The sequence below is a fragment of the Danio aesculapii genome, chromosome 2, assembly GCF_903798145.1.
Source record: "Danio aesculapii chromosome 2, fDanAes4.1, whole genome shotgun sequence".
Classification (NCBI taxonomy): domain Eukaryota; kingdom Metazoa; phylum Chordata; class Actinopteri; order Cypriniformes; family Danionidae; genus Danio; species Danio aesculapii.
Window position 1 is genome coordinate 13,744,082 of NC_079436.1, and position 12,041 is coordinate 13,756,122.

The 12,041-nt window shown below is 34.0% G+C and overlaps 1 protein-coding gene across 5 annotated transcripts in view; it reads right to left on the bottom strand.

Annotated features, from left to right (window-relative positions):
* The window catches only part of ptprfb (protein tyrosine phosphatase receptor type Fb), a 370,826-nt gene that overhangs the window by 241,170 nt on the left and 117,615 nt on the right, over positions 1 to 12,041 (bottom strand). The window lies entirely within an intron of this gene.

Here is a 12,041-nt window from a genome sequence, read left to right on the forward strand (position 1 = left end):
CCATAATGTGATCCAAACTCTGAGATTTGTGATCCATACACCACTTTTTAAAATGTAAACAGACATGGCTCTCGCTCTTTTCCTGATCTTTTAAAAAGTGGAATTCATACATGCAGCACAAATGACAATGCTTAAAACATTATAAATAAATATGTAGTATGTACAGTTGTAATCACAATTATTAAACCCCCTGATTTATTAGCCCCCATGTTTATTTTTTTGGTAACACTTTACAATAAGGTTCCTTAGTTAATGCCTTTACTAACATGAACTAATCATGAACAACACTTGTACAGCATTTCTACATCATAAATGAACATTTACTAATGCATTATTAACATCCAAGTCTATGCTTGTTAACATTAGTCAATGCACCGTGAGTTAACTAACAATGAACAACTGTATTTTCGTTAACTAACGTGAACAAATATTGAGTAAATGTATTGTTCATTGTTTGTTCATGTTAGTAAATGCATTAATTAACATTAACTAATAAACCTCATAGTAAAGTGAGACCATTTTTCCAATTTAACCATTTAACCAATTGCTGTTTAACGGAGAGATTTTTTCAATACATTTCTAAACATAATAGTTTTAATAACTCATTTAAAAAAACTGATTTATTTAATCTTTGCCATGATGACAGTAAATAATATTTTACTAGATATTTTTCAAGACACTTCTATACGGCTTAAAGTGACATTTAAAGGCTTAACTAGGTTAATTAGGTTAACTCGGCAGGTTAGAGTATTTAGGCAAGTTATTGTATAATGATGATTTGTTCTGTAGACTATCGAAAAAAATTGCTTAAAGGGGCTAATAATTCTGACCTTAAACTGCTTTTATTCTAGCTGAAATAAAACAAATAAGACTTTCTCCAGACAAAAAAAAATATTATCAGACATACTGTGAAAATGTCCTTGCTCTATTAAACATCATTTGAGAAATATTTAAAAGAAAAAAAATTAAAGAGGTTTTAATAATTCTGATTGCAACTGTAATTAGTTCAAGATATGAATCATTACACAATTTTATTGATAACTATAACTTAGTTGGACTGAATAATAAGTGAAAAATAAGTCAATAAATAAATAAATAAGTGAAACATTATAATAAATATATATATATTAATGTTTTTCTTTTATTTATCTAAGACAGTACTATTTGTCACTGTCTGAAATAGATATAAATAATCTAAAAGCTAGCAAATGTCAGATGACCAAAATGCCTAATTTTGTCAATAAGACGACCTCTAAATACCAGATTGACCTAAAAAAATACTAACTTACTTAAAGCATATCATACTTTAAGCGCCAAGTCTAGCTGCCAAACTCTAAGATTTAGCATGCTCTTATTATTGCTTACTGTTTTAACATGACAGCTGCGTTCTTCGCAATCCCATCCTCACAAACAGCTTGCCAGGAAAACTAGCTAAAGCGCTTTTATTTACAAGGGCAGGGTCGTCTCCATCAGCGGCAAGATTTACACAGAAACAAACTAAGGATTAGCAATCCCATTAGCCAGCCGACTCCGTCCACTGCTATTTGAGTGAGGGGTGTTTTAGCTAAGATAAGATTCATGGGGGCAATGGGCTGAAAACGCAACAATAATGTTCATCTTGAATTGCATTGAGGGACAATCGAGTTATTAATCCTCTCCAGTACATTCATCCAGTGCACGCCATCTGTCGGGTATGGCACCTCGCAAACGCTCTACTAAATAATGAAACAATGTCGTGTTCGTTTAGAAATGGAGTGTTTGTTAAGGTAAATGCTAAAGCTCTTGTTGTCGTATGCCATAATTCACACACTGAGATCCAGAAAACGAAAACACAGACATCTCGCTAACGAAATGAATTCATTCACGTATATCCTAAACAAGTCATCACATTCCGGGGATCTTGCTGTGCAAAGCATTCTGGGGAGGGGAGGAAGATGACTAAAGCAGGGGAAGGAGCCACTCATCATGAAAACTAATGCTGTTGATACCTAATGACATTGCTGTTGCGCGGCGAGGTTGGGGTGAATTCAATTGTCGAGCAAAGAAAATGAAATGTTCCTCGTGCACAAACAGAGAGTCATATACCCTAAAGGTAATATAAAGCAAATGAACAAACAACTCTGACAGGTATTATCCCTTTGCTATTATTAGTTGTGGCTCTTGAGGTGTGTGTGTTTTTGGCCAGTATTGTCTACACCTGTAATAATAGCGCTGGGCTTGGAAAGGCTTCGGAAAATTTTGTTCAGCAAACCTCCTAAATGCTTTTCCTTACCACAAAGACGAGACTTACTGGTTGAATGTTGACAGCTGGGCTTAAGAAGCATTTTCTTGTCGATCTGATCAATAAAGATGTTAACGGGGTCTAAAACATTGAGTTTTTCCACCTTCAAACACTTTCAGAGGTAGTCAATGAGTTCTCCAACCACTGACCAAATACTTAACCATTACAGAAGGCCAGAGGAGATTGAAATTTCTAAATTCGTAAGTTTGGTTTGAAGGTGTTAAAGGTCATACATATAATGTCAACTGAAACAGGAACATATACCTCTAGTATATATGAAGAGTTCAGATGCAAAAACCTTTAAAAGGCGTTTGAAATTTCCCTGAAAAATGAGCATTTTTATCAGGCTCTTGTGTGTAGGTTCAGTAATTTCAAGTTTATGGCAAAGAATACACTCTTTTAAAAGTCTTTAAAATGAAATAGCTCAACATAAACATACGAGTCTGAGAAAAAGGCTAATTTTCGATGGAAGTTGCAGATGACACTTTTTTGACAGATTTTTGCATCTCAACTCTTCATATATATTTATATACCTACAAGTATACCTCTATGAGTATAACTATGTGGGGCTGGGTGATTTGGTCTAAAATCAAAATCTCAATTAATCGAACATTTTGACTCCATTACGGAACGATTATTTTCCTTTTTTAATTTTTTGCCCTCATAGTTCACTGACAAGTTTTGTACAGTAAATATGCTCACATACTACAAGTGAGAGATTTTTGAATGTAGGGTGGATTACTTGATTTTAAAATAGTTGAAGGAAACACACACTATCTACTAAATATGAATATTTATTGAACATCAACGTTGAACAACTGAAATTAAAACACACGTTGCCTAAAACGAACAATCAGTTTTTTCTTATCCTGTAAATAATATTTTAAACCGTACATTTCTTGCATCTTCTGTAAACAAATATTTTCATGTAAATAATAATTTTAATAATGAAAAATATGCCATCTCAAGGCATTTCTGGCCCAGCTTTCAATCATCGTCAATGTAGTGCAAAGTAACTCAGCAGGCACACAACATCATAAGACGTTAATATGAGGTTAGATTTAGGTCATGATGTCAGGTGAGCAAAATTCAATGTCTAGCTAGCGTCTAATGATGTTATTTTGATGCCCAATATCGACGTCAAATTACGTTGATATTTGGTTGATTTTCGCTTGTGTTGGAAAGTGACCAAATTCCAACATCTGATAGATGTCATAGTGGTAACGTCCACACAAAGTCAAGGTGTAACATGATTAGATATGATTATGATTAGATATGATATTTGGTTGATTTTAGGTTGATTTTAGGTTGGAAGTTGGACATTGACGTCGGCCTAACGTTCTGACGTCAACCAGATTTTCACTTCCAAACAAAATCCAACATGCCCACGACGTTGGAGTACAGTGTCAATATGACATCATGTTGACGTCCTATGCCTGCAGAGAAGGCTCAAGAAGGGCCCATCGTGCTATTTGACCAGAGAGCAGATGTGGCTGCAAAGTGGGTAAAAAAGTATAAAACAGATCACGGTCATGTGACTCCACACACGGTAATTGAAAAAAAATCAACCTGGAAAAATTTGATTGATTATAGGTTGTGAATGTCAATACTGATTACTTTTCAATTGCCCAGCCCTATAATCACAACTCAGCCAGTTATTGCACAACTCTGCGCATTCGACTCATACCTATGATGTCTATAATAGTAATATTTAGTCTGACTGACAATATCTTAGCTTTAAGAAGACAGCACTCTGAATAATTCAAATGGTTTCGATACATGTTGTGATCTGTGCCGACTCATGTATATAAGCCACTCTGTGCTGCCGTCACTACAAGCTGAAGCAGACCATGTGCTCTGGGGTGGTTTCAATGCCATTAATGCCAAAGCAGACATCATTCACTCCAAAAGAAATCATATATACACTGCGTGTATCTCTATATAGCACTATTTAAATGAAAACGAACACTGTGTATGTAACAGATTTAATTTTGAAAGTCAAGTTTCCTGTATGCTGTCTTTGTATTCATGTGTGCAATGTATTTTCTCCCTCAGGCCTTGCCGTAGAGAGTTCCAAAGCAACTAATGAATTCAGATCAACACAGTTTAGCACGCCACCGTCCAGCTTCCTGTATTTAAATTTTTTCTGAATGTTGCTGCATTGTAACGTTGTGTGTGCCCTCGTAGAAAACAATGTTTACAATTCTAAAAGATGTGGTGTGGTGCTTCACATCTGGTGTGCAATGGGATTTTGACAACCCAGGCTCAAAACGTACCCCTATATACATTTCTGGAGAGCGCCAATTATGTCCCAGGAGCTATATTTTTTGCAGTATTTTTTTTTCTTTTGCGAATCTGAAGGAGGCCGCTGTGTATTCTGTGTTTTTTCAGATTTCAAATTTCTCTCGTGAGTGCCATTCGCGCCTGCTTTTCTCAAGTAAACCCACCAGAGGCCGCTGTTGACAACTGTTAAACACAAAAAGGAATGGCATCATACCGCTTCGTTTATCATAGCGTTCGTTTTATAGATGAAATGCAGCCATACATACTTCTGGCTACAGAATTCGCAATCTACAGAAATGTATATAGGGCTACGTTTTTGGAAGGAGCCTATGTTGGATTTTGACAATCTTTTTTAATATTTAGAATTGTTTATGTGAACACTCAGTTTGAACACGGTTTTTATGTGAATAAATGACACCATCTTGATAAATAGCATCTTGATGGGGGCAGGATGTATCAAATACTAGAGAACATTTGATTGGTCAGAATATTTCACGAGAAACTGAACTATGAGTTGCCGTCAAATAATGAATCTATTGATTTTGCTAGATGTGACAAACCTAAAGCGTAGAATGTTTACATCTTCTAAATGTGAATTTTGTCTGTATTTTCTAGCACACTAGCAATAATCTCAACTCATTATATTTAGAAGCTGATAACAAATGAGCTATATAGGTCAATAATTCAAATCTTAAAGCCTGATTACAAATACAAAACACAAACAATTATGAGTGCACAACTGATTTTAGAATCTTAAAATCTTAAATAACTTCAGCAAACAAGAAATCATCTAAATCATATTCACAACCCAGTACATATTAATGTTGTCACAATGCTGGAATTTCTAACATCAATACGATACCTTGAAAAATATCGATGATCGATACCATTTTCAATACTGCAAGGAAAAAACATTAGTACCTACCTATACATAAAACCCAGTTCTGATATAATTTTTCATGCTTTAATCTGGCATGGCGCATAATTACAAAGTACTAAATTTAAAAATTTGACATGGCAGAGTTCATATGTCCAATCACACCTCTCATTTTAAGTATGGAGTCACAAAAAGACCTACGAATATCACTCAGTAACCATTATTACAAACATTTAGAGTCCGCCAAATGGAGGCTGTTTCAATCAGCACATCCATAACAAGATGATTTAGGAGAGAAATGAGTTCCTGTGTATGCAGGGTAATGTCCTTTTTAATAAAGAGGATTTGTGTGGTTATTCCAGAACCATCTCTCGCGACATTAAACGTGTCATAAAATTTAATTCGTACTCTTAATAGCAGATTTGACTTTTGCTGTTTGGATGAATATTAGCAGGCGTAAAATACAGATATCTGAAAGCTGAGCACTGAAAAGTTAGAGGCGCATGTTTGTGAATGCTAATTATGCGTCGTGAAATGAGTCGGACAATAGAGGTAATCACACCCTATTCAATGAAGTGCCGATGACAAACAGAGGAGCTTTTGCTCAAACAAAAGACACCATCTTTAAACAAAACATTCTTCAAAGATCAATACTGACTTGTATTGCTCTTCATCTGAGAGTGTGAGGCTACTCAACCAACTATTGGGTTAGTGTTACTGCAGCTGATGTTTTTCACAACCAAACACACACACACATCACTCCAGGCCTGTCCCGACACATCACTAGAGCAAAACTGCACCCTCTCACACGCTGGCTGCCAGGAACATTGACCAATAATGTACGACAGGGCTCAATAATAAAGACGGCCTGCTGGAACAAGGCCAGTGAGAGAGATTCAGGCTAGTTGACAGTAAAGTCACTGGCTTTATTTCACATTTGCTGATCGTGTGCATTTTAATGCCTGATTAATTACAAAACTAAATATATAAATTGAAGTTTAATAGACTGATTTGAAAGCACATGCATTAGGGCTGCATAATATTTAACATAAGCTATGATGGAAACACTTATACCAAACAAACTCGAGTATGTGCGTTAAAAAAAGTCATGTGATTTTGTTATAAGAGATCGCGCGATGATCAAAATGCGTGTGAATGGACAAACCAGCAAGCTGACCACATTGTAAAGCATTGGAAATGTTGTTTTGGTCATTCTAAAATGCCGCAAACATTTCAGTATTAGTGTTATTATATTATTAATTTCCTTCAGAACATGTTAAGAGCGTCTGTGCTTCGCATCTCACACCTTCAAATGCCACCACGAGTTCATTTCGTGTTGGCATCATTTTCTGAGGCGCAAGTCGTTTATTAAACAAGGAAAAGATTCATGCAGATTCTCCAGCCTCAATAAATTCTGTTTTTACTGTTGATATTTGGCGACAGGTAATCAGGAAGCGATGATTTAGTTCTCTTTGACTCGTTTGATGGAAACTGCTTTATTCGCATGTCTTTTATGCGATATTCCAGTTTTGCACATGAATTTAATTTGCATCTTTGGATGCAAACATAGCTATAGACTTTTTAAAGTTTCGGCAATTAATAATAGATAATAAATATATATTTTGAAGCCTTTGAGTTGTTTATTTCAAAAGAATCATCCAAAGTCTGTTATTTTAGCTATGAAAATGTGGTTTAAAAAATTGTACTTGAGTTTTAATACACCACTATTTTGACCAATTTAATACAAGATTCATGTTTGGTTATGATTTCTTTGTGCTGATTATAACAAATAAACTATTACACCAAATAAAAATGACTGACGTAACAGGATTGAAGTGTTTAATAGAAAATGTCTAATAAAAATATTTGGTACCAGTTTAAAATAAAGGTCCATTAGTTAATGTATGTACTAACATGAACAAACAATTAGTAATATATTTATTACAGTATTAATTAATGTTAGTTAATGTAATTTAAGTTAAATAACATTAGTTCATTTTAACCCACAGAGCATTAGCTAATGTTAACAAGCACAAATTTGGATTTGAATTCATTCATTCATTCATTCATTCATTCATTTTCTTTTCGGATTAGTCCCTTTATTAATCAAGGGTTGCCACAGCGGAATGAACAGCCAACTTTGGATTTTAATAATGCGTTACTTAATGTTGAGCTACAATTATTAACTGCTTTATACATACGTAGTTCATGTTAGTAAATACATTAAATATCATTAATTAATGAACCATTATTCTAAAGTCTTACCAAACATTTTAACTGTTATAAGAAAATATTCACATTTACAACTTTACACAATTATGTGAATTAATTATTGTTACAAATTTATCTAAATAGTTTTGAAAAAGTAAGAGGTGCACCAGGGGGTACCGGTCCACAAGGGGGCCTCAGTAAGCTCTGTGGGGGGGTCGCATCATAACTTTAAAACTTTTTAGCTGTGGACAATTAGGAAAACGATCATGTTGCCTTAGTTCATTTTATGCCCTGGCTGACCAAAAAAATTGACAAATTTGTAATTTGTCCTCCAAAAAAAGATAATAGCTAATAGTAATGATCCAAGCATTCTGGACCAAGGAAATGAAGTTCCAAACACTTCGGGTCGCAGCGCTAGCAATACTGGAAATACGAAATGCAAGAAATACCAAGATTACCTGAACTATTCCATTTTATTCCATTTTCTTGAAGCAAACAGTCCCTGACCCAGCAGTATTACAATATTTTCAGAGGGAAAAGGGGGTCACAGGCAAAAAAAAAAAAGTGATAACTTATAATATAGAACCTTATAAAAGAAGGTTTTCAGTCAATAATGAAATGATCAGCTATATTTTAGATTGTGTACCAAAAGTGTTTTAAACATGTCTGTCTTAGATACACAATAGCCGTATACAACCCTGACAAAACTATTTGAAAATAAACAACATAAAACATTTAGATATATTTTTATGCCCATTAAAAATGTAATTTTTGCAACATTTACTTTTACATTTACAATATATAACAAAATGCTGCCACTTATTTAAAGTATGAAAATCCCATTTTGTCTACTAAATTTTCTCAAAACCATTACAGGAAGTGTGGAAAGCTAAAAAAAGAAAGTCTTACGTGAACAGATAAATGGCAAACCAATTCCTTTAAACGTCTGCCAGATATTACCACACGTGTTTACAAGAACCAGCTAAATGAATTGGAAAATTCCCTGACATTTTAACGCCGTTCGTCTGGTAAAACCGGTTTACATTTGTTTGTTTTAGTTTACAGTCACTACAAGGCTGAATGCATTAATTACACAATTATTATCCCTCAAATCATATATTAATCACCGTTATTAAACCACACTCATTGATACTCAAGCACCAATAACAAAAGCAAGATTTCCGAAATGCTTCAAAATTCCAGTCAGACCAGCAAATGAATTCAGTCTGCTAAAAAAAGCAAATAATGTCATTACATGCAATCCTCCAACAACACAAACGTGTCGCCACAAGACATTATTAACAACGCTGTTTGTTGTTCGCAGTGATCCCACACTCGGCTGGGTAGAGCAGCTGGCGACACCACTGTGACGGAGTTGTAAAAGAAGAATTTCAGGTCACCAGCCTGTATGTGGGAGGTCAAGAGTGACAGACGATGTGGTCAAACCCAACCGATAAGTTTCATGATGGGCTCCTGTTTTCTACTTCAGTTTTTTTTTTTCATAAGTAGGCAAGTAGATGCAAAGATCAGAGTGGTTTTGACTTGGGAAACTTTCTTTAAAAAGCTTTTATCAGGCTCTGTTCTCTCCCCCATTCCGTTTAAGAGTTGCAAGTCTGCACTGGTGAATGATTAACAAGCGCGCGCAAGACAGAGAGAAAGAGAAAGAGAGAGAGTGTAATGGTTCAAATTTTGCACAACTTTGAGCGAGAAATCTCTCGGTTCTCTGAGGCGCAGCCCCAGGAGGTCTCAGCTTTTCATGCTAAACAAAGCGAGACAGAAGTGCTATCTTTAAACTCGGTTCCCTTCCCAACTTTCCACCTTTAGAAAACTAAAAGCGTCACTTGGAAGAACCATTTTTGCTTTTTTTTTTTGAAGATAAAAGTTGAGCAAGGAACCTATTGAGCAACCTTCACTTTGCTTGTTGTATTGAGCTACTACACATACGTGAAAGTGCCAAACGTGCAATCATTTCACAGGGACATGTGTTGGTCTATGGCTTTCGTATACACTGCAAAAAACAAATAAATGTAAAAGTTTTTGTCTCGTTTCTAGTCAAAATATCAAAAGAATCTTAATCAAGAAACATTTTATAGACAAGAAAATAATATCATGTTGTTTTCAGAAATAATATGTCGAATTTACACTGTTAAAGGGTTCCACACAATTTCTTCATGTTGTCCAAACACAAATCAATTAAGTTAACTTAATTGTTTTTACAAATTTGAGTAGATTGAACATAAAATCCCTACAAAAACCTCAAGAATTGTGTAATTAGGCTTATTTTAACTACATAGTTTGAAGAAGCAGCAATAATCATTTTCTTTTAGCACAAGTGAGTTTCCTTAAAATTTTTCCTTAAACAAATTAATCTTCCAATATGGGAAATCCAAATAGTTTTACTTCAAAGCCACAATAAGATTATTTTGCTCACCCCATTGGCAGATTATCACTTAAGTTTGACTTATTACTTCTAGACGATATGTTTTTTCCTTGTCTAGAAAAATGCTTCTTGGTTTCGAAAATGTAGATATTTGGACTAGAAAAGCATTTTTTGTAGTGTATCTTAAGCAGACACAAGCTAATTTTCATCCATCTCCAATAACATGTGGAGTTATGAGATTACACTGTAAAAATACTGGGTTCCACACAATTTCTTCATGTTGTCCCAACACAAATGGATTAAGTTAACTTAATTGTTTTTGCAAATTTAAAAATATTGAACATAAAACAATTAAGTTTTCCCCACAAAAAGCTTAAGAATTGTGTAGATTCGGCTCATTTTAACTACATCGATTTAAGTAGCAGCAATAATCATCTTTTTTTAGCACTTGTGAGTTTGTCCTTAAAACTTTTCCTTAAACAAAATAATCTTCCAACCGGGAAATCAAAATAATCTTACTTCAAAGCCAAAATAAGATTATTTTGGTTACTCCATTGGCAGATTATAACTTAATTTTGACCTATTACTTCTGCACTATAAAAAAATCCTGGTTGCCTGAAATTTTTAAGCTGAATCAAATTAACCTTACGAGTCCATTGAACTTATATTATGTTAAACTGACTTAAAACAGCTTATAAAATTAAGTTAGAACATGATTAACTTAGTTTAATAAGGTGTAATGAATTCAAAACATATGCTGTCAGGACTAATTGTTCATATAATTTATTTCAGTGTGGAAACAAGACGATATGATTTGCTTGTCTAAAAACGCTTCTTGCTTTCGAAAATGTATATTTGGATTAGAAAAGCATCTTTTTGCAGTGTATATCAAGCAGACAACAGCCAATTTTCATCCATCTTCAAAAACATGTGGAGTTATGAGACTACAATGTAAAAAATTCTGGGATCCACACAATTTCTTCATGTTGTCCCAACACAAATCGGTTAAGTTAACTTAATTGTTTTACAAATGTAAGTAGATTGAACATAAAACAGTTAAGTAGTCCCCAAAAAATCTCAAAAATTGTGTAGATTTGGCTCATTTTATATAAATAGTTTGATGAAGCAACAGTAATCATATTTTTTTAGCACTTGTGAGTTTTTTTTTTAAACTTTTCCTTAATCAAAATAATCTTTCAACAGGGAAATCAAAGTAATCTTACTTCAAAGCCAAAATAAGATTATGTTGCTTACCCCATTGGCAGATTATCATTTAATTTTGACATTACTTCTGCACTGTAAAAAATCCTGGTTGCCTTAATTTTTTAAGCTGAATCAAATTAACCATATGAGTTAATTGAACTTATATTATGATAAACTAACTTGCGTAACTTATAAAATTAAGTTACAACGTGATTAATTTTGTTTAATAAGTTACAATGAATTAAAAAAACATGCTGTCAGGACTAATTGTTCATACACTGTAAAAAATGTTGGGTTCCACACAATTTGGTCACATCCCAACACAAATCAATTAAGTTAACTTAATTGTTTTATACAAAATTAAGTGGATTGAATATAAAACAATGAAGTAGTCCCAAACAACCATAAGAACTTTGTTGTTTCAACTCATTTTAAATACGTAGTTTAAACAAACGGCAAAAGTCATTTTTTGAGTGTACAATTTATTAGTGTGGAAACAAGTCTATATGTTTTGCTTGTCTAAAAATGCTTCTTGGTTTTCCAAAATGTAGATATTTGGACTAGAAAAACATTTTTGGAATGTATCTCAAGCAGACACCAGCCAATTTTCATCCATCTCCAATAACATCTGGAGTTATGAGAGAGACAGCAGTTTCGACATAACGTTACAACTCACAACAAAGCCTATAATTTTCCTCTGTCACCTTTAATCAATGGTGTAGCCTCTCCTGAGCTGGCACAAAAAAATAATAAAAATAAAGAGAGAAACCCGACAGGCTAGAAAGCTAAGACAGAGATAAAGACAA